Genomic DNA, 22,025 nt, shown 5'->3' with positions numbered 1-22,025 from the left:
CTAATTCCTCCTCCAGGGGATCTTAGGGATTGAACCCACGTCTTCTGCAAATCTCCTGCACTGTAGGCATATTCTTTACTGCTGAGCCACCAGGGAAGCCCTGTAAGGAGAAAGAGTCCCACCCTTTCTGAGATGTGTAGTGTCTCAGGAAGGGAGAGTCCATTCCTGCCTGGCATGTGTAGTGGGTGAGAACCCCCTTGCCCTCTGTGACAGTGAGCAGAGACCTCACCACACAAGGAGGATGGCAGAGCAGGACAGGAACCTTTGGGTCTTGCTGACACTGTAGAGTAGCTAGGTCCATCTAGAAATAAATAGACGTCAGTTTCAAGCAATTCACACAAATATCCAGGTGGGCTTTGAACCCACCAGGATGCCCAGTGGTCTTTGACCATTTCTGGTTTAAACCAAAGGGGAGACTTCAACTGACGTCCAAGTGGAGCTTGCTTACATAGTTGTTTTCCCTTCTGCCACCCTTCATTATGAGGCTTTGAGCCTGGGGAGACTGTCTGCTTATCCTGAATTTCCTTAGCCTCTGCACTGTACCTAGTATGAACTTAAGTGTTAGTGTGTTAGCCACTCAGTCATGCCTGACTCTTTGCGACCCCATGGACTGTAACCAATCAGGCTCCTCTGTCCATGAGATTTTCCAGGCAAGGATACTGGAGTGGGTTGCCATTTCCTTCTCCAGGGGATCTTCCCAACCCAGGGACTGAACCTGGGTCTCCTGCATTGCGGGCAGATTCTTTACCAACTGAGCTACAAGGGAAGCCCAAGTATGAACTTGGTTCTCAATAAATACTGGTCACATGGATTATACCATTCACTCTGAGTAGGGTTTAAGTGAGGAGAGAGATTCAGTCTGAAGTCGAAATAGAAAGGCTGGTCTGGAAAAATGGAGAATAGGTTTTATATAGTATCATGTATCGTCATCACCATCACCGTCACCATCACCAGATCAGCATTATCATTGGTTCCTGGGTTTGGTGCCCTGTACCCATTTCACTCAATGTGTCAGCAAATTTGGAAAACTCAGCAGTGGCCACAGGACTGGAAAAGGTCAGTTTTCATTCCAATCCCAAAGAAAGGCAATGCCAAAGAATGTTCAAACTACCGCACAATTGCACTCATCTCACACACTAGTAAAGTAATGCTCAGAATTCTCCAAGCCAGGCTTCAGCAATACGCGAACCATGAACTTCCAGATGTTCAAGCTGGTTTTAGAAAAGGCAGAGGAACCAGAGATCAAATTGCCAACATCCGCTGGATCATGGATAAAGCAAGAGAGTTCCAGAAAAACATCTATTTCTGCTTTATTGACTATGCCAAAGCCTTTGACTGTGTGGATCACAATAAACTGTGGAAAATTCTGAAAGAGATGGGAATACCAGACCACCTGACCTGCCTCTTGAGAAACCCATATCAGGTCAGGAAGCAACAGTTAGAACTGGACATGGAACAACAGACTGGTTCCAAATAGGAAAAGGAGTACATCAAGGCTGTATATTGTCACCCTGCTTATTTAACTTCTATGCAGAGTACATCATGAGAAATGCTGGGCTGGAAGAAAGACAAGCTGGAATCAAGATTGCTGGGAGAAATATCAATAACTTCAGATATGCATATGACACCACCCTTATGGCAGAAAATGAAGAACTAAAGGGCCTCTTGATGAAAGTGAAAGAGGAGAGTGAAAAAGTTGGCTTAAAGCTCAACATTCAGAAAACTGAGATCATGGCATCCGGTCCCATCACTTCATGGCAAATAGATGGGGAAACAGTGGCTGACTTTATTGTTTTGGATTCCAAAATCACTGCAGATGTTGATTGCAGCCATGAAATTAAAAGACGCTTACTCCTTGGAAGGAAAGTTATGACCAACCTAGATAGCATATTAAAAAGCAGAGACATTACTTTGTCAACAAAGGTCCATCTAGTCAAGGCTATGGTTTTTCCAGTGGTCATGTATGGATGTGAGAGTTGGACTAGAAAGAAAGCTGAGCGCCAAAGAATTGATGCTTTTGAACTGTGGTGTTGGAGAAGACTCTTGAGAGTTCCTTGGACTGCAAGGAGATCCAACCAGTCCATCCTAAAGGAGATCAGTCCTGGGTGTTCATTAGAAGGACTGATGTTGAAGCTGAAACTCCAATACTTTGGCCACCTGATAAGAAGAGCTGACTCATTTGAAAAGACCCTGATGCTGGGAAAGATTGAGGGCAGAAGGAGAAGGGGATGACAGAGGATGAGATGGTTGGATGGCATCATCGACTTGATGGACATGAGTTTGGGTAAGCTCCAGGAGTTGGTGATGGACAGGGAGGCCTGGAGTGCTGTGGTTCATGGTGTCGCAAAGAGTTGGACACGACTGAGCAACTGAACTGAACTGAACCCATTTCACAGATGAGGAAACAGAGTCTGAAAGCAGTGCAGTGATTTGCTGTGTGAACATCGGGCAGGGCTTCTGGGTTCACAGGCTGGATTGATCTTTCACTAACCTGATGTAAATGGCTTTTTCTACTTTTCTATGTTAAAACTGCATGGTGGTAGTTGAAGCTGCTGCTGCTAAGTCACTTCAGTCGTGTCCGACTCTGTGTGACCCCAGAGACAGCAGCCCACCCCTCAAACTCAAACACTGCAGCGTACTATTGTCCCTGAGTCACATTTTCCTCATTTGAAATACTGTGTGTTACTTTTCTACTGCTGTGTAAAAATTACCACAAACATAGCAGCTTAAAGTAATAGGCCCCCTCCTCCTATTTGTTATCTCAGTTTCTGCAGATCAGGAGTCTGGGCACAGATTAGCTGGGTCCTCTGCTCAGGGTCTCCCTAGGCTGCAAGCCATGTATCAGCTGGGGCTGCAGTCTCATCAGTGGCTCGACTAGGGAGAGATCTGATTCGAGGATCACTTAGGCTACTGGCAGAAATCATTTTCTTGTGGTTGCAGGACTGAGGCTTTGTTTTCCTGCTGGGGCCTCAGTCGGCTCCTAGAGGCTGCCTGTATTTCTTGTCATGTGGTCCTCTTAGAACATGGTGATTACTTCCCCATAGCTAGCAAGGGACTCTCTCTCTAGTCTGCTGAGATGGGATCTTATGTAATAGAACATAGTCAGGAGAGTGACACCCAGCACCTTTGCCATATTCTCTGGGTTAGAAGCAAGTCACAGTTTCCACCCATACTCAAAGGGAGACTGCACAAGAAGGTTCCTGAGGTGTGTCTGTCACCAACGGTCGTGGCAATCAGGAAATGAGGTCCAAGGACCATGCCTGGCATATACAGGGACTCAATGTGATCATACTTAGTAATTGGTAGAGGTGGGTGGAACAGATGCCAAAGGTGAATTCTCTTCAGGTATTTGTCAAGGACCAGTCCTGCCCATGCACAACCCTCTGGGTAAACCTACTTTGACCTAGAACTTGCCTTAGCTAGGAGAATCATTTTTGGAACTTGCTAGCAAAAATTACAGCCCAGAGAAATCTGAGGCAGCTGCTTCTCCAGGCTTCAGGCAAATGATTTTGGCCCGTCCTGAAACCAGAGTCACTTCCAGGGGATGGTTCCTTCACTCTGGATCTACCAGCAGCAGATGCTCCAGCGGGGGACATATGTCCACTCCGAGCAAGGTGGAGAGAATCAAATTAATTTCTTTTATGACCCAAGGCAAGTTTGAAATTGGCTCTTCCGAGATAAAAAGGGAAAATCAGGAGCAGCTTGCTAGGCTCCCAACTCCCCTGCCCACCCTCTCCTTTCCACCAGGCCTCCTGCAGTTTAATTGGAGTGGGATTCCTTCTACAAGCAAGGCAGTAGGCCTCTCCCACCACAGCACAGACCAGGCTAGAGACAATTTCTCGAAGCAGCAGCTGTGGCCAGCCCTTTGGGCAACTCCCCAGAGTTGGTGCTTGCAATCTGGTCAGTTCTGTGACCTCGTGGAAGTAGATGTCAGGGGCTGCCAGCAGCACCAGGAGTAGGAGAGGGCAGACATTAGCCTTGCACGGGAGGTGAGCCTTTGTGTTCCTGTGACTGCTGACTGTGGGGCCTGAGTCTCAGCCTCAGTGATGATGGTTTCACCTCTCATTTGTACAGTGTGTTGGGGGCAGGGTGACCGTATGTCCTGGTTTGTTGGGAGGGTCCCTGATAAGCATGTTTTTCCCTGGTTTTGCTTGTCTTAAAAGTGGTTTGGTTAGGATGATAAACTGTGTGATGCCCCTGTGTTAGTCTCTCAGTCGTGTCCGACTCTGTGACCCTATGGATTGAGCCCACCAGGCTCCTCTGTCCATGGAATTCTCCAGGCAAGAATACTGGAGTGGGTAGCTGTTCCCTTCTCCGGGGGATCTTCTCGACTCAGGGATTGAACCTGGGTCTCCCACATCACAGGCAGATTCTTTACCATCTGGGCTACTAGGGAAGCCCATGATGCCCTAGTTCAGGGTTTTTCTACCTTAGCACTGTAGGCATTTGGGGTTAGATGATTTGTTGTAAGGGGGCTGTCCTGTGCATTGTACGATGTTTAGCAGCATCCTTGGCCTCTGTCCTCCAGATCCAGGAGCACCTTTCCCCAGTGTTGCCAAATGTCCCCTGGAGGCAGGGAGGAGTCCACCCAGGTTGAGAGCCTTTGCCCTGGCTGGAGGGCACTGTTCTATCCTTCTGATATCTGAGAGTACGTTGAGTCTTTGGTTCATATTCTGGGGGAAGAATCTCTACAACATGATTCTCTGTTGATTTTGCCTGCTCAGTCTCCATGTCTCTTTTTCTTAGACCAGCATCCCATCTGTCTTTCGGGGAACCTCCCCTTCTTTGTTCTCAGTCTCTGTGAGTGACTCAAGGAAAAGGGGCATCACCCACCCAGGTCGGGCTGATCGGAAAATGCCATTCCCTCAGCTATAGTGACCGCCTCAGGAACAGGCTGGGCCAGGGAGTCAGCCGTAGGACGTTTGTTAGATTCATAGAGAAAGATGCATTCTCTTTTTGCTGGGGTTGTGCGGATAGTAGGTTGGAAACCTGGAGCTTCTGGCCATCATCTTCATGCCCTTGAGGGCAGAGCCTGCTAAGGATGAAGCCGCAGAGCTGGAAGAGGAGGAAGTAGGCTGATCACACTGTTTTAAGAGCAGATGCTCGGTTGAACCTGAAGACAGATCTCACCTAGAGTTAATCTCTTTGTTAAGTCAGTGTGAGTTGAGTTTTTGTCAATTTGCAACTCACAAAGGCTACATGTTTCCATGGGATATCTCTCCATTCCCTTTCCTAACCTGGGGATTATGTCACTTTAGCTCATGGTCGGTTTGTGACCCCAAATGGGAATGTCCCAGATCCCTCTGATTTTGCTCCCTCCTCCTTCCGCTGCTCTTTTGCCTCATGTTCCTTACTCCATACTATCTCAAGAGAGTTCCCTACTCTCTCAAGAATGCCTGGAAACCATGTCTACTCCTGTTCCTCATTCCTCTTTACCTCCTGTCTCTTTTTCCAACACCGTGTCCCTATTTTAATTACACCCACATTTACAAGAGGTTCCTGTAACTTATGGCACACCTGGATAGAAATAATCTCTCTCAGCAAATTATCTAGTTTGCTAAAATCTTGTGTATCAGATTTTAACTAACCTCTCTGATTATAGGGATGACTACTGAGGAAAATATATATATAAAAAAATTATAAGAAGCACTATTTCAGGAGCCAGAGCATAATTTTTGGATCATTCCCTTCCTTTTGATTTTAATATATTTACATAATTGAATTCAGAGTCTGTATGAAATTTTACATGTATATTTTCAAAATATAATGACTTAGATAATCCCCAATTAAAAGTTGTGGACATTATTTTTAATAATTGTTGAGGATTCCATTTTATGAACAGAGCACAATTTTAAAAGTGTTTTCCAGTTGATGGACACTTTATATTTTACTATTTGCAATAATGTGATAGCATCCTTGGGCATGCATCTTTATCCCCTTACTGGACCACTTTCCTAGAATAAATTCCTAGTAGCAGACTTTCTCAATCAATGTGAGTATTTTTGTGAGACTCTTGAGAGAGAGAGAGAGAGAGAGAGATAGCCAAATGGTTTTTTAGAGAAATCGCATGTGTTTATATTCCCACTAGCAGCATGGGAGGGTCCCATGTCAGAATCATGATTGCACTTGTTGGTAGTAATCCTGATCTAGGCATTGCCAACAATATTTTAGCACCGCCCGCACTCCCACCAATAGTAATAATTAAATAAGCTTATAGGGAGCTCATAATACTGTGTGTGTCTAGTAGTCACTCAGTCATGTCCGACTCTTTGTGACCCCATGGACTGTAGCCCTTGAGGCTCTTTCATTCATGGGATTCTCCAGGCAAGAATACTGGAGTGGGTTGCCATTTCCTTCTCTAGGAGATCTTCCCAAGCCAGGGATTGAACCTGGGTCTCCCAACATTGCAGGCAGACTCTTTACAGTCTGAGCCACCAGGGCCCCTCTTAATATTACAGTTACTTTACTAGGAATTTTCCGAGTGTAACCTTCAGGTTAGGGATCATAAAAATTCCCTCATTTACAGATGAGCATAGAATATTCAGTGAGGTTAAGCACGCTGAATAAAGTTACTGACCACAGCTAGTACGTGGTGAGGTCCAGGTCTGAACCTGGCAGTCTAACTTCTATGAGTGTTATTCACTTTTTTCACAAGATTGAGACAACCAGTTGAAGGTTACTCTACCTGATGGTTAGCTGTGCTGGGCACAGCTTGCTCAACATCTGTCTTGAGCAAAAGTACTGGTTGCAAATAAAAGCCAGGGCTCTGGTAATAACATTTTCCCTGTATTGTCCTCTTAAGAAAATTGTTACCCTCCCAGTCAGGTGTGTGGCTGAAGGGAATGATGCTCATGATCCTGTGAATTCCAAAGAATTCCCAGTAACTATAGTTCTAAGCAGGTCTGCTCCCCTTCACTGTGCTCTCTCTGCAAAATGCCAGCTGTGCTTGTCTCCTGGGAAAATCGTCTCTCTAAACTGAGGTGGGTGGTTTCTCATTGAGAAGATGGAAACTTCCGTAATATTTGTTGCTGTTGCTATTGTTGTTTGGTCGCTAAGTTGTTTATCTGACTCTTTTACAACCCCATGGACTGTCGCCCGCCAGGCTTCTCTGTCCATGGGATTTCCCAGGCAAGAATACTGGAGTGGGTTTGCATTACCTTTTTGGGGGGCATCAGTGCTTTCTGAAGAGTCTCTAACTTGGTTTTTACGCCTTTCCCTCTTGAAGGGATAATGCCTTGCCCAAATTGTGTGCTTAGCCTTGCAGCATCGGTCATCTGGGAGCTTGTTAGAAACGCAGGTCCTTGGGGTTGATCCTAGATTTGTTGAGTCAGAAATCTGTGATTTAAGAAACCTTCTGATGCACATTGCAGTTTGAAATCTACTGCTCTAAACATACTTTCCTCCTTTGTGAAATAGTAGTAATGACAGTAATTAATACCTGCCTTGTGATTATGGTGGCGGGAGGGGGAGTTACATGAGCTAGTTTGAGTCTTTGGCACAGTGAATGGTGTACAGTGAGCATTTAAAAAGTGGTCATAAGTTCATCTCTGAACTTGTCCAAGATCACTGTGCAGACCTGTGTTGTCTTTACCTGCCTTGTAACCTCACTCCTTTCTGGGCAGCCCTTCTCCGGCCTGTGGGTTTGGTGGGGCTCCGGGCATCCTTACCTACTACTCACCCACCCTCTGTCATGGTGTGACCATGACCAACTCCAGTGATTGTTGTCTGAGGATATTTTTGTCTGTGTTGGGTCTTACTTGTGGCACTCAGGATCTTTGTTGCATCATGAAGGATCTCTTTTTTCATGCTGCATCTTTCATTGAGTTGCACAGACACTCTAGTTGAGGCAAGTGGGCTCAGGGGTCATGGTGCATGGACTTAGCTGCTCCCTGGCAGGTGGGATCTTAGTTTCCTAAGGGATCAAACCTGTGTTAAACATTGGACCACCAGGGACGTCCCTCATCTGGGGATTTTGCTCTTAAGCAGAACCTCTCAGGGAGTGGCTAGATCAGGGGTTAGATCCTATTCAGCCCATGACACTCCAGCCCAGTACTTCTCAAACTTTAATCTGTTTGAGAATTTATCCAAAGATTCTATTAAAATGCAAATTCTGATTCAAGGAAGTTCAGGAGGTTCTGAGTCTGCATTTCTAACAAGCTTCCCGGTGACGGGGATGCGAGTATTACGGGTTTGGGGACCACACTTGGAACAGCATCCCTACAACAGTGGTTCTCATTTTCAGTCTCACGGTAGAATCACTGGGATATCTCTGAAGTGAGACAGGTAGCCCCACCCACAAGAATTAAATCCTGGTTTCTGAGGGTGAGGGCTCTGCATCAGTGTTTTTTAGAAGTCTCTCTAGTTGATTCCTACCTGCAGCTAGGGTTGAAAACCGCCACTGTAGAGAGATGGTCCTGGTGTTTCTGGCAGGGAGAGCCCTGGGGCCTCCTTAGGTCTGTTCTTTCTTTGATGCTATGAGTTCTCCCCTTTCAGTTTTTGTTTGATTTTACTTCTATTCCTTGCAACCAGAAGAAGCTTAATTGAAAGAGCCTTAGAAATAAGAAGCAGAATCAAGGCTAGTATTCATTTTCTCCGGCCTTTCAATTTCCAGGTCTTTCTGCTACACCACTAGCTTCTCTGGGGTGGGGTTTTGGTATGGTTGGGATAGCGCCATAGGGATATAAAATCTCCCCTGTTCTCTTTGGACTTCCCTAGTGGCTCAGTCGGTTAAGAATCTGCCTGCAATGCAGGAGATGTGTGTTCAATCCCTGGGTTGGGAAGATCCCCTGGAGGAGGGCATGGCAACACACTCCAGTATTCTTTCCAGGAAAATCCCACGGACAGAGGAGCCTGACAGGCTACAGTCCACGGGGTTGCGGACTAGTTGGACACGACTGCAGGGACTGAGCACACACGCCTCTTCTCTTTGTCCCCTGACAGGCTACAGTCCACGGGGTTGCAGACTAGTTGGACACGACTGCAGGGACTGAGCACACACGCCTCTTCTCTTTGTCCCCTGTAAGACCCACCTGGCGGGGGTGGGGGGAGACGGCTTCTCTCTAGGACTGCTTTGCTCTGCTCTTGGTGCCAGGTCTGGATTCTGTGGGTGACAGCTCCTCCAGTGTTGACAAGGCACACCGGCCCACAGGAGTATGAACCAGTCTGCTCAGCTGTCAGGTGGCGATATGAAAGCCGATGGTCTTTCCCAGGCAGGGCAGTCAGCAGCTGGTGTAGGGCCTCCTTCCTGTCCATGGCATGACACCCAGCCACGTGGGCTTCTCCAGGAGATGACGGTTCCCTGAGCTGATTACATCTACCTCATGGAGCTAATATGTTCCCACTCCAAATGGACCAGCTTTGACCCAGACCAGCTGACCATGATCTCCTGGAGACAGCGTTGCCAGGGAGACGCAGACGCAAAACAGGTGTCCAGGAGGCATTGGCTGTAGCTCTGCCTGGAGGTCCAGATGTCCGACTCGTATCCCAGTCTTTCCACCTGGGAGGTGCCCTCCCCTCTGAAGGCAGTGGGGCCCTCACACATAGAGCTGAGGCTTGCGGACCTTCTCCAGGGTGGAAACACTTCCACACCATGGTAAACAGCTGCTTCTCTTTCTGCCACCTATGCCTCCCACCTCCTCATGGTCCAGCATCTAAAGGGTTAATGCCTGGTCCAGCAGATGGGCCTCCAGGGCTTGCTCTCTCTCCTTATTCTGATCCTCAGCGCCCCTGCCGCAGAACTGTTATAAAGGGATACTGCCTTGCCCTAGGAAGCTAATCCTTAAGGCCAGAAATGCCAGGGGCAGAGGAGCAGACAGAGGATGAGTGTGGCAAGCTCAGCCCTTAGCCCTTATCTGAGGCTAAGGAAGGCTCCACGTGCCTGCCTTTGTGGGTGGCGGCTGGATTGGGAGGAGAGCTGGGGCAAGAGAGCTTTGTTTCTTATTTCAGATCTTTTTTTTTTTTAATTTTAGATCTTTTTTTTTTATCACATGCTTGTATGCTTTCAAATTTTTTTTTGTTTTTAATTCTTGAAAAACACGGAAATGAAAATAATTCCTCTGCAGCTTTGGACATAAAAATGAAAGATAATTAATGTTATGGACTGATTTCTATAAATCTGCAAGATTCTTTACACATCACCTAATTCACTTCTAAATCTCACAACAACCTAGGGTGACCGAGCCTTGGCTTGCTCAGGACTTTCCTGTTTTAGCACTGAGAGTGCTGTGCCCCTGGAACCTCCCCAGGTCCAGGCAAGCTCGATGGGATTTCCGGTCACCTCTCTTCAACCCCCAGAGCCAAGTGTGTTTTACTCGGGGAGGAAACTAATGCCCCAAGAGCTTCTGTAACTTGCACAGTGATCACACAGCTAGTTGGTAGTAGGCACAGTTAGTTAAGGGTCACACAACGGGTAGGTACATGATAAATGCAGTTAATAGTCATACTACTAGTTAGTGGTGGACACAATTAAGTTATACTGCTAGTCAGTGGTAGGCACAGTTAAAGGGCATAATATTCATTCAGTGGTAGAGCTTGGGTTTGAACCAGGCACTTCCTGATTCTGAATCTTGTGCTCTGTCTGTTATACTATGTCACATGGAGCCTTAGAGCTGAAAAGACTTTAGGGTCACACGTCCAATCCCCTTGTTTGTAGACAGAAAACCTTGGTCCCAGACTGGCAAAATGACCTACCCAAGGTCACGCCATGAGTTAAATTTGTGCTTTGAAGGGATGAGTGGGCTGGAAGTTAGGGGTGATTTATGCCACAACAGGGATGGTTAGGAGGCCTGCCAGTTGGCTTTCTCTCGCCTGTGACACCTCCCTGGAGCAGGATTGACACCAGCAAGGCTGGTATCTGGGGCCAGGGGCCTGCCGCCAGGGCTGGGGCCGGGGTGGAGCGGGGAGGCTGCCTCTCTTTGTAATTTACATCCACAACAGCAACAGCCTCGGGAAAAATAGCCCAAACAAACTCTCAGAGGCTGTTTTGGACTTAATCCCAGGATCGGAAGCAGCTCAGTAAGATAAATAAGATAAAGTTGGTGTGCCTCTAAGGTTGAGCGATCATATCACTATTGCATTTGAAATATTCATGAGGAGAAGGGAGGTATAAGAAACCGCTACAGAAACATATTCTGCTTTGAAAAGGCAGAATTCAAAGGCATGAAAAATGAATCAGGGGAAATTAATGTTGGGGCTAAGAGGGAGGAGGTCGGCTGGTGGGGGGACAATTATTGCCCAGAAGGAGTAAGGAAGGAGACGTGGAGGAGACGTTTCAGACTGCGCTGTGATCAGAATTCTCTCCCCTGCCTGGGATATTTGAAATGTCAATCGCGTCTCATATATCATTCGAAGTCAACACTTGGTTGCAAAATGGATGGTTCTGGCAAGTATTAAAAAGCAGGGTGGCGTGAGGGGATTGAGATGGGGCGGGAGGTGCTGGGCAGGAGAATTGGAGAAAAGTCAGCAAAGTGAACTAACTCCTGTAAATTATGGACGAGTTTCTGATCTCTGGAGCAGGGCTCTGTAGAGGAACAAGATGACAGGAGACAGGAACGTCTCATCCTGGCTCTGCCAAAATTGTCTGTGGTTGCTTGCACAGCTCTGAGCCTCGGCCTTTCCCTTTGAAAGGCAAGGGTTGGACTGGATGCCCTCCTAGGTCACTTTACTCCAGAATTTAGGGGCCCTGATTTTGTGATGTACTTAGAATCAAAGATGTTGTTGTTTAGTCACTAAATTGTGTCTGACTTTTGCAACTCCATGGGCTGTAGCCCACCAGGCCCCTCTGTCCATGGGATTTTCCAGGCAAGAATACTGGAGTGGGTTTCCATTTCCTTTTCCAGGGGATATTCCCGACTCAGGGATTGAATCCCTATCTCTTGCATTGGCATGTGGATTCTTCACCATCTGAGCCTCAGCAAGATGGTCACGTGCACATCAGTAGGTGGTGGGACACCATGCTTTTGGGTGGTAGTGGCTATTGGGCAAATCCTTGGAGTGTTGCCTGGTTCGGTGGTTCTGCAGAGAGAGATCTGGCATGAGAGCAAACGGTGTCTGCATATCCTCTGTGGTCCCGGGCCAGCAGCATCAGCATCATTTAGAAGCTTGTTAGAAATCTAAGTTCCCTCGTCTCATTCCACACCCCCTGGGTCAGAATCTGCCTTTTAACAAGCTCCCTGGTTGAGTCATGTGCACCTGGGTGAGCCATGTGGGTAAAGTCTGAGTGGCACTGACCCAAGACAGAGCAATCTGCTTCTGGGTTTATACCCCAGAGAAAGTTTCACCCCTGGATGTTCAAGGAGGTGGGTGTGTGGTAGTGGGGAATTGGAAGCAATTGAGGTACCCACCAGAGGGGGCGTACGTAAGTAAAATATGGTGGGTGTGTCTGTGGAATACCACCAGATGGCAGTTGGAAGAATAGATCTGATGTGTGCACAGCAATATGGATAGATCATAAAAAGACAGTGATGAGGGAAAGACATAAGGAACAGAATAAGTTCTATAGCATGACACATTTTTATTGGTTAAACATGCATTACACACAAATTAAATGTTAAGCACAATGTGTTTAAAGCTCCACATGGGCAGAGAGTTTTCTATTTTGTCACCACTGTATACTTGGTATACAGTCAGCACTCAAGATTTGATGGACAGGTGCACTTTACAAGTATATGAACACGTTCAAGAGAAAAGGAATGTATACGATAAGAGATTTTGTTCACTATAATGGTGCTATGCCAGTAACTAGGGAGTAATCCCCTCAGCCTTTTGCCTCTGGGGTAGAGCAGAAGCCCAGGCTCATGGAGGAGAGATGCTGGCCAGGCTGGGCTCCGTTTGTGGGGTTTGTCCCACCCAGTAGTTGCTTGACTGCCTGCCCCTCACCAGTCCCAGTTGCTGTTGGCTCATCTCTTGGCTTGCCACGTTCCTCCTACTTTATCACTAAGGTTTCAGTCTGTTTGTTCTTGTAGAAACAGACCCTCTAGAGCATCGGGTGTGTGCATCGCCTCACTTATCCTTGCAGCACTTCCTGGACCAGTGGTTCTCAAGTGGGGACAATTTTGCCCCCTAGGAGACCTCTGGCAATGCCTGGAGACACTTCTGATAGCCATGATTGCTCCTGACACCTAATGTGTGGAGGTCAAGGATGCTTCTAAACATCCTGCAGTGCACAGGACGCCCCCACAGCAAAGAATGGTTGGGTCCAAAATACCAATAGTGTTGGGGAGCACTGGTCTATAGGCCAGGGGCTCTACTAGCTCCATTTTTACAGGAGAGGAAACAGGTATGGAAAAGTTGGGTAAGTCCTCTCAAGGTCCCATAGCTGTTGAGCAATGGCGATAGGAAGTAAACCAAGTGAGGCTGGCTCAGAGCCTTCGCTCCTACCCCACTCTACATGATTGCTTCTGAGAAATGGAAAATTCAGACAGAGATGGAGCAGCTTTTTACTGCTTCACTCAGTTATGCTACAACCAGGGGTGACCAGCTGTCCCAGTGTGCCTAGTGCTGAGTGGGTTCCCATGATGTGAGACCTGGTGTTCAAGCCACGATGGATAGCCACCCTAGTACAACCCAGAGGCTGTAAGCATCTGAGCTTGAGACCTGGTCCTTATAGTCAATCTGTTGGGCACATCCCCTGTGGTAATCACTGTTCATACAGGGACCCAATCCCAGTCCCAACTTCACATAGTGCTCAAGGTCAACTTGTCTCCTGTTCTGAAAATATCGATCTGTTAGGTCTTGAGTTAAGTCAGCATGTCTCTAGGTAGATCAGAATTCATCCTTGGAGGATCTTTAAGGTTTTCTGGAGAAATATATCAGTTGGGGATAGGGTGGGAGAGAAAAGGATCCCATGCTTTGATGCCAAGGTCAGAATTCCTGTCGCTTAAACTGTCTGGACCTCAGTGTTCTCGTTTGCAAAATGAGTTGATAACAGGAGCCATGGTTATGAGTGTTACCGTGTACCAGGTACTGTGCTTGGAAGGTGCTTGCATATAAGGTGTTATAAGGTCATCCCACTTAATCTCCATTCAAACCCAGATTGTCTTACTCCAAAGAATCACAGTTTTACAGCTATGTAACATCTCCTGGAGCTGTTTATGCGGAGATGGGAAAACATACCAATTAGGGTGTAAAACAGAGGATGAGATGGTTTGGCATCACCAATTCGATGGACATGAGTTTGAGCAAGTTCCGGAAGTTGGTGATGGACAGGGAGGCCTGGCGTGCTGCAGTCCATGGGGTTGCAAAGAGTCAGATACGACTGAGTGACTGAACTGAACTGAACTGAGGGTGAAAAACAGGAGGTGGCCTCGAGGCCAGCGCATTAAGTGTGTTTGCAAAGGTGTGTGTGTATCTCCACCGCCTTAAGATCCCTGAAGCATTCCTGGCGCTGTAACACCCACGCGAAGTGTCCCCATCAACTGACCTCTCCCTCCAGCATCTGAACACCTAGCTTGCTCGCTGCCCCCAGCCGTGTGTGTTTGATATGATCTGTGGATGTGAAGTATGGCTCAGGCCTCAGAAACCTTCTTCTTTCATGGGGAAGCAGAGCTCCAATCTCCCAGCAGCAGCTGGCCTGTCCTCAGCCCTGCTGTATGAGTCTGGCTCGAACTGCAGGATTTATGTGTTAGCTTCAACAGTGCCTGAGGCTGTGTCCAGCCAGTGAAGGTCCTTGATATGTTGCTGTGGTTTGCTGAGGCTTCAAAGGAAAGGGGTTTGCTAGGGGGTCGATAGGCTGATTTTCGTCTTGTCTACAGCTGAGTTCCACGTTCTTACCTGCTAATTGTATGGAGAATAGAAGTGGCTGCTGTTTTTCAAGTACTTTTTCTGTGCCAGGGGTCATGCAGATCATTTCCCACAAAGGACTTCCCTCCTCTTCCCGGGCTGCTGGTTCTCCTTAAGTTGCTTTACTTTTTCTTCTTTCTGTAGCTAGGAAAACTGTTAGTTGCTCAGTTGTATCCCATTCTTTGCGACCCCATGGTCTGTAGCCTACCAAGCTCCTCTGTCCATGGAATTTTCCAGGCAAGAATACTGGAGTGGGTTGCCATTCCCTTCTCCAGGGGATCTTCCCAACCCAGGGATTGAACCCGGGTCTCCTGCATTATTTGCAAATTATTTACCATCTAAGCCTGGGAGATCTCTCTGTAGCTAGGAACTGTATTCCAAAAACCTAGAAAAGGGTCTGACAGATGTGATTGCTGTCTGTTGAATGAATAAATGAGTATGTGTTAGGCTCTATACTAAGCCCATTTTGTGCATTATTTCACTTAAATCTCACAATAATTTTATGAGATAGTAATGGTTTTTATCCCCAGGTTGCAAAAAATAAATTGTATTTAGAGAGGTCAAGCAATTTGCCCCCAAACACACAGCCAATAAATGTCAGAGCAAGGATGCAAACTTAATTCTCCAAATCGTATGTCATTTTCCAATACTAGCGCCCATATGTGGAGGCATATTTTTGGAATTTACATACTTATGTTTCCATACCACACATCCACAGATATGTATCCTATATAATATGTACATACAAAAACATGTAAATGCATTAGTCACCTATAGCTGTGAAACAAGCACCACAAAAACTCTCTTGATGAAAGTGAAAGTGGAGAGTGAAAAAGTTGGCTTAAAGCTCAACATTCAGAAAACGAAGATCATGGCATCTGGTCCCATCACTTCATGGGAAACAGTGGAAACAGTATCAGACTTTATATTTCTTTTTTTTTCTGGGCTCCAAAATCACTGCAGATGGTGACTGCAGCCATGAGATTAAAAGACGCTTACTCCTTGGAAGGAAAGTTATGACCAACCTAGATAGCATATTGAAAAGCAGAGACATTACTTTGCCAACAAAGGTCCGTCTAGTCAAGGCTATGGTTTTTCCTGTGGTCATGTATGGATGTGAGAGTTGGACTGTAAAGAAAGCTGAGCGCCGAAGAATTGATGGTTTTGAACTGTGGTGTTGGAGAAGACTCTTGAGAGTCCCTTGGACTGCAAGGAGATCCAACCAGTCCATTCTGAAGGAGATCAGCCCTGGGATTTCTTTGGAAGGAATGATGCTAAAGCTGAAACTCCAGTACTTTGGCCACCTCATGCTAAGAGTTGACTCATTGGAAAAGACTCTGATGCTGGGAGGGATTGGGGGCAGGAGGAGAAGGGGACGACAGAGGATGAGATGGCTGGATGGCATCACTGACTCGATGAACGTGAGTCTAAGTGAATTCCAGGAGTTGGTGATGGACAGGGAGGCCTGGCGTGCTGCAATTCATGGGGTCGCAAAGAGTCGGACACGACTGAGCGACTGATCTGATCTGATCTGAATTTAAAAAAGCATTCATTTCTCGGGCATGGGTCTGTGGTTTGGCTTGGGGAGACTCTGCTGTAGGCTCTAGGTTGCATTCAGGTCTGATCCCTACATTTTCTTCTGAGGCCCAAGCTGGAGAGGCAGTGGTTTACTGGTGAAAGTTGGTGGCTTCCAAGGGGTGAGCAGAAATAATTGATGCTTTTTAAGGCCTAAGCTGAAAACTGGCCCTTTGTCACTTCTGTCCACGTTCCAGCGGCCAAAGCAAGCCCAATATTAATGGAGCAGGAAATTATATTCCTCTCATGGCAGAGGGAATGGGGAGGATAAATATTTGCCGAACAATAACACACACCAACACATCGTATTTCCATTGTATATGGATATGTCTGGATTTCTTGCTTCCATGAATGCAGCTTCAGTCTGTTATGCTCTTCATTTTTACTGGGCATTAATTTCCTTGTTTGAAAAATGACCAGCTTCTGTTCAGAATTAACTTTTGCTATTAATCTGAGCTAAGCTAACACATACTCCCATGTGTAATAAAGCAATGTGGGCAGGACCTTGAGCTCTGCGGCCAGATTTCCTGGCTTTTCATGATGATCTGGATGGCCTTGAAGAAGCCTTTCTGAGCCTCAGTTGCCTTTTCTGTGAAATGGTGTTGGAAAAATCACCTACTACACAGAGTACTGAGGGATTAAGTAAGAGAATGCACATAAAAGCTTAGCACAGTGCCAGGCTCTGGAAGGCACCCAATACATATTAGCTATTGTTATTAATCTTATTCTTGCAACAAAAACAGCACAGTATTCTAATGCTGCTCAAGGCCATTATCTGAGCCTGTCCCATGCTGGTTCCCAGACCTAATGTTCCTCTAACCGAGTGTCTTTTCCAATTATGAGCTCATTGTTTCCTTCTAGACTTGGCTTTGGAGTTTGGACTTCCTGATGGGCTCAAGACTCCCTCCCTACAGAAATGTTCAGACTTATCTTACTGATTGGGCTTCCCAGGGGGTCCTAGGGGTAAAGAACCTGCCTGCCAATGCAGGTGACGTAAGAGACGGATTCGATCCCTGGGTCAGGAAGATTCCCCTGGAGGAGGGCATGGCAACACACTCCAGTATTCTTGCCTGGAGAAACCCATGGACAGAGGAGCCTGGTGGGCTACCAGGATCACAAGAGTGATCAGGTCAGATCCTACCATAGGATCACAAGAGTTGGATACGACTAAAGTGACTTAACACGCATGCACGCATCTTAACTGATTTGTGTCTCTTAGGCTTCTCAGCCTGGTCAGACTGGGAGCACAGGACTGGCCCCCACCTGGTACTGCTGGTTCATCGGTGCAATGCAGCCTGAACAGGAAATTTCCATGAGAGCACAGGTTATGGGGGAGCCTTCCAACGCCCACAGACAGCAGCTCCGATGTTTGTGAGCTGTGGGGTGGGATTCCTTTCACCTGAAGTCCCCCAGGAGCTGTCAAGCTTCAAATCCTTGCAGTTTAGGCAGTCTGTTTGTAATGGTCTCAAGAAAATCCATTCTGCCTACAAATGTGGTGACCTTTACTTTTTTTTTCAGAATTTTCCAAGACGCACATTGACTCTTCCTGTCAGCCTGGAAGGCTGTAATGCCGCCTGGGGCATTTAGATTGCATTTGCCAATTGCTGACTGCTGTAGCCAATTTGTTCCTGATCTCAAGGTCGATTGTGAATAATTTTAGCTGGGCTAAGTCTCTTGCATTGAATAACTTGGAGAGAAACTATTAAGGCAGAGGCAGGAGTGGGTATGGGGCTGTTTCTTTTTTGTAGACGTTCTTTGATTTCTGGTAAAAGAGGAGGGTTCTGCTCTGCCATTCCTGAATGAGGTGACCCAAAGCAGAGAGGAGTAGACACATTCCAGGTCCCTCATGTGCCAGATATCCTGCTGGGCATTTTACGCACACGAGTCGTTTAATCTACCTTGTGAGGTGAACCTGATGATGGCCAGAATACACTGAGGCTGCCGACCTGTCAGGCTGGGACCGGTCCGATTCCCAAGGTCAGGTTCTGCCCCTAGCAGCATACAGCACCCATCAGAACACAGCAGGTACACTGGGATCTGCTGCCTTTCTTTCTGTTGCTCTCTCCTTTGGATTGCTCCTCTAGGTCTGCAGTGGGTCTGGCTTCTCTAGGTCTACCTGGCGTGGAGCTGGCATCACAGCTGTTCCTTGATCCCCCAGTGCATCCTATGGAAGTGACCCGGGGCAGCCTGCTGCTGGCTTCACACGTGGTCTTTGGAGTGGGGGCACCCCCCGGGTCGGGTCTGAATCCCTGAGAGCTGTGTCACTGGTCCGGCTCCTCTGAAGCCTGAAACAGGGATTGGGGTGGGTGTGGTTTAGGTGGGGGTGGGGGCTCTAGGGGTCGTGGGGAAAGGGAGGGGAGGGAAGAAGAGCAGGGAAGGAGAAAGAGCCTGGGACTACAGCATTATGGCCTGAATGTTTATATATGCCTTCCTCTCCCTCCCCAGCACCCCCGGCACAAATTCATATGTGGAATTCTACCCTCAGGGTGGTTATTAGAAGGTGTAGGGCCTTTGGAAGGTGATTTGGTCATGAGGGTGGAGCCTTCATATAAAAGGGACCCCAGAGAGCTCCTTCCGCCCTTCCTGCGTGTGAGGCTAGGGCTAGAAGATGGCCACATATGAACCAGAGAGCCTGCTCTCACCAGTCGCCGAATCTGCCGGTTCTTGGATCTTGGACTTCCCAGCCTCCAGACCTGCAAGAAAGTTCTGTCATTTCAGCCACCCAGTCTGTGGCTATTTGTTACAGCAGCGTGAGATACCTAAGACACCCAGCAAGGATGGGGTCTTAGGTCAAGACCCATGAGGGAGCTCTGGCATGTACGCTGTACCATGACACTGTCTCTGCCTTGAGGCAGGAGGACTAGACTTATGCACCCCTGCCCCACAAAGTGTCAATTAGTCACGGGTGGTCCCAGTGGTACAGGGTAGACTAGAGGTGGGTGACGGTGTAACTCCCCTGGGTGAGATAGCTTCTGTCTGCCAAGGGAGATTCACTGCAGAAAGTGCTGGCCTGAGCCATTAGGGACAGACTGTCAAAGGCCGAGGAATGGATGGGTTGACTGGTAAAGGGAATCTGGGTGAGGCTTTAGGAGTAGCTACAAATCTGTAACCTCTCTGTGCCCCAGTTCTCCTCATTTGTAAAATGGAGATACTGATTACCTATATCTGAGCTTTGGGGTGAAGATTAAAAAACATCACTGCGTTTGTATTACTGGCATAATGTACCTAATACTGGTCTTGAGGACTCAGCAAACATAAGCTATTATTATTACTGGCATTTGTGGAACAACCACAAACAATTAATGATCACTCACTTAATATCTCATTTAATCTTTCCAAGTCTTCAGAGTTAACTTATTTTTAGTTTTTATTGGTGTCTAACTGACATATACCCTTGTGTTAGCTTCGTAACGATTTGAGATTTTCATATACTGTGGAGTGATCACCACACAGTTAAGTCTAGTTAACATCTGTCACTGTACGTAGATTGGAAGCATTTTTTTTTACCCTCTTGTGATGAGGAAGGACTTTTAAAATTTACTCGCAGCAACTTTCAAATATGCCGTGTAGTATTAGTTACTCTAGTCACCGTACTATACACTGCATCCTCATGACGTTTATCTTATAACTGGAAGAGTGTACCTTTTGACCATCTTCATCCATTGTGTCCTCCTCTGGCAACCACCAGTCTGTACTCTGTATCTATGAGCTTTGTTCGTTTTTGGTTTGGGGTTGTTAGAGTCCACATGTGAGATCACACAGTATTTGTCTCTCTTTGTCTGGCTTATTTCACTTAGTTTAATACCCTCAGGGCCTGACCTAATCCTTAATGAACTCTTATGAGGTAAATTTCATTTCTACCCCAGATTATAGATTCTGTGGGCCAGATGTTATGTCCGCAGACCCACCAGGGCTTCCCTGGTGGCTCAGACAGTAAAGAATCCGTATGTAATGTGAGAAACCTTGGTTTGATCCCTGGCTTGGGAAGATCCCCTGGAGGAGGGCATGGAAAGCCACTCCAGTATTCTTGCCTGGAGAATCGCATGGATAGAGGAGCCTAGCCGGCTGTAGTCCACGGGGTCACAAAGAGTTGGACACGACTGAGCGACTCAGCACACAGCCCACACCCCCAAATTTATAGATTGAAATCCTCATCTGAAAGGTGATGGTATTCGGAGGTGGGGCCTTTGGAAGGTGATTAGGTCACCTAATGAGGGTGAGGGTGTAGCCCTCTTACTGGGATCAGCACCCTTTTTAAAGGGTTCCCAGAAAGCTGCTTTGTCCCTTCTTCCACGTGAGGACAGAGTTAGGATGTGCTGCCTATGAACCAGGGAGAGGGCTCTCACTAGACACTGAATCTGCCGACACCTTAATCTTGGACTCCCCGGCCTCCAGAACAAGGAAAAGTAAATTTCTGTTGTTTATAAGCCACCCGTCTATGTTACTCTGTTACAGCAGCCCGGACAGTCTAAGGAGACTGAGACACACTGAAATGGCATCTCTTGACCACGGTCACAGAGCTGACAAGTGGCAGGGCTGAGATTCCAATTCAGGCTGCCAAGCCCTGCAGCCCGCAAGCAAGTCATCCTTGCAGACTCACTCTTTTAATCGTGGGATTGTTTTTGTTATTCCTGATTCTTTGAATTCGCCATCATCTCTCTTGTCTCTGAGCTTTTGCATATTATATTTTGTGTGCTGGAAATATTCTCCCCCTTTTGCCTGATCTCCTCGGGTTTATCCTTTGAGTCTGAGCTTAGATTTGGCCTCTTCCAGAAAGTCCTCCAGGTGATCTCCTCCCACTTGTATTTTCCTCAATCAGAGCATCTGTTAGGATGTATCGCAATCGCCTGGTCACTCATCTGTCTCCCTTACTCGACTGTGGTCCCAAAGGGGTAGTGATTTCACCTGTCTCATTTATTATTGTAACTCCAGACCCTTGCATTTTGTTTGACATATAGGGGTACTGGATAAATACTTAATAATTGAAGGAGCAATCCAGACTTGGAGTGGAATACATTGGAGTCTTACCGAAGTTACTGTTTTGTTGAGTTAAAGCTACATGGACTAAATTCTTTCTGGGAAGATTTTATAACCGAGTCTATAGGTCTGCCTGCCTAGAGTCTGTCAGCATCTATGAACAGAGCTGCCCAATACCCCCCCAAAAGAACCATCCCCCTTACCTGAGAGGCTCTGGAAATTTAAATGAAGTTCTAGTGTAGTAAACAAGGGTTCTTCAGAGACTCTTCTGACATTTCTATTTAATCACCACTCAGTTCATTTATTTAAAGTAATGCATTTTTTTCCTTTCCATTATTACTGTAAGTGAATCACATTGTTGCAAATTTGGAAAACATAGAAAAGCAACCCACCCATTATCATTTGATATGTACATTTTTGGGGGGAGTCTTCCTTTTCCCCAAGTATATGTTTTCTTTATTTCTTTTTTTAAAGTGGTAAGCCTACTTACAACCATACTAGGATTATAGTTTTGTATCCTGCTACTTTTTTCACTTAGCAAAATGAGATTTTTCCAAGTTTAATTACATAGCTTTAAAAATAACCATCACCATTTTTTTCTTTTTCCTGCCTTTTAAATTTTTTATCAAAGTAATATATGCACATAGTAAAAAGTGAAAGAACAGAAGGGCCTCTAATGGAAGGAGCAGTCCTGG

Source organism: Bos grunniens, chromosome 25 (assembly GCF_055505025.1).
Source record: "Bos grunniens cultivar Pamir isolate PY7600 chromosome 25, Bosgru_T2T1.0, whole genome shotgun sequence".
NCBI classification, from domain to species: domain Eukaryota; kingdom Metazoa; phylum Chordata; class Mammalia; order Artiodactyla; family Bovidae; genus Bos; species Bos grunniens.
This window is presented reverse-complemented; position numbering follows the sequence as displayed.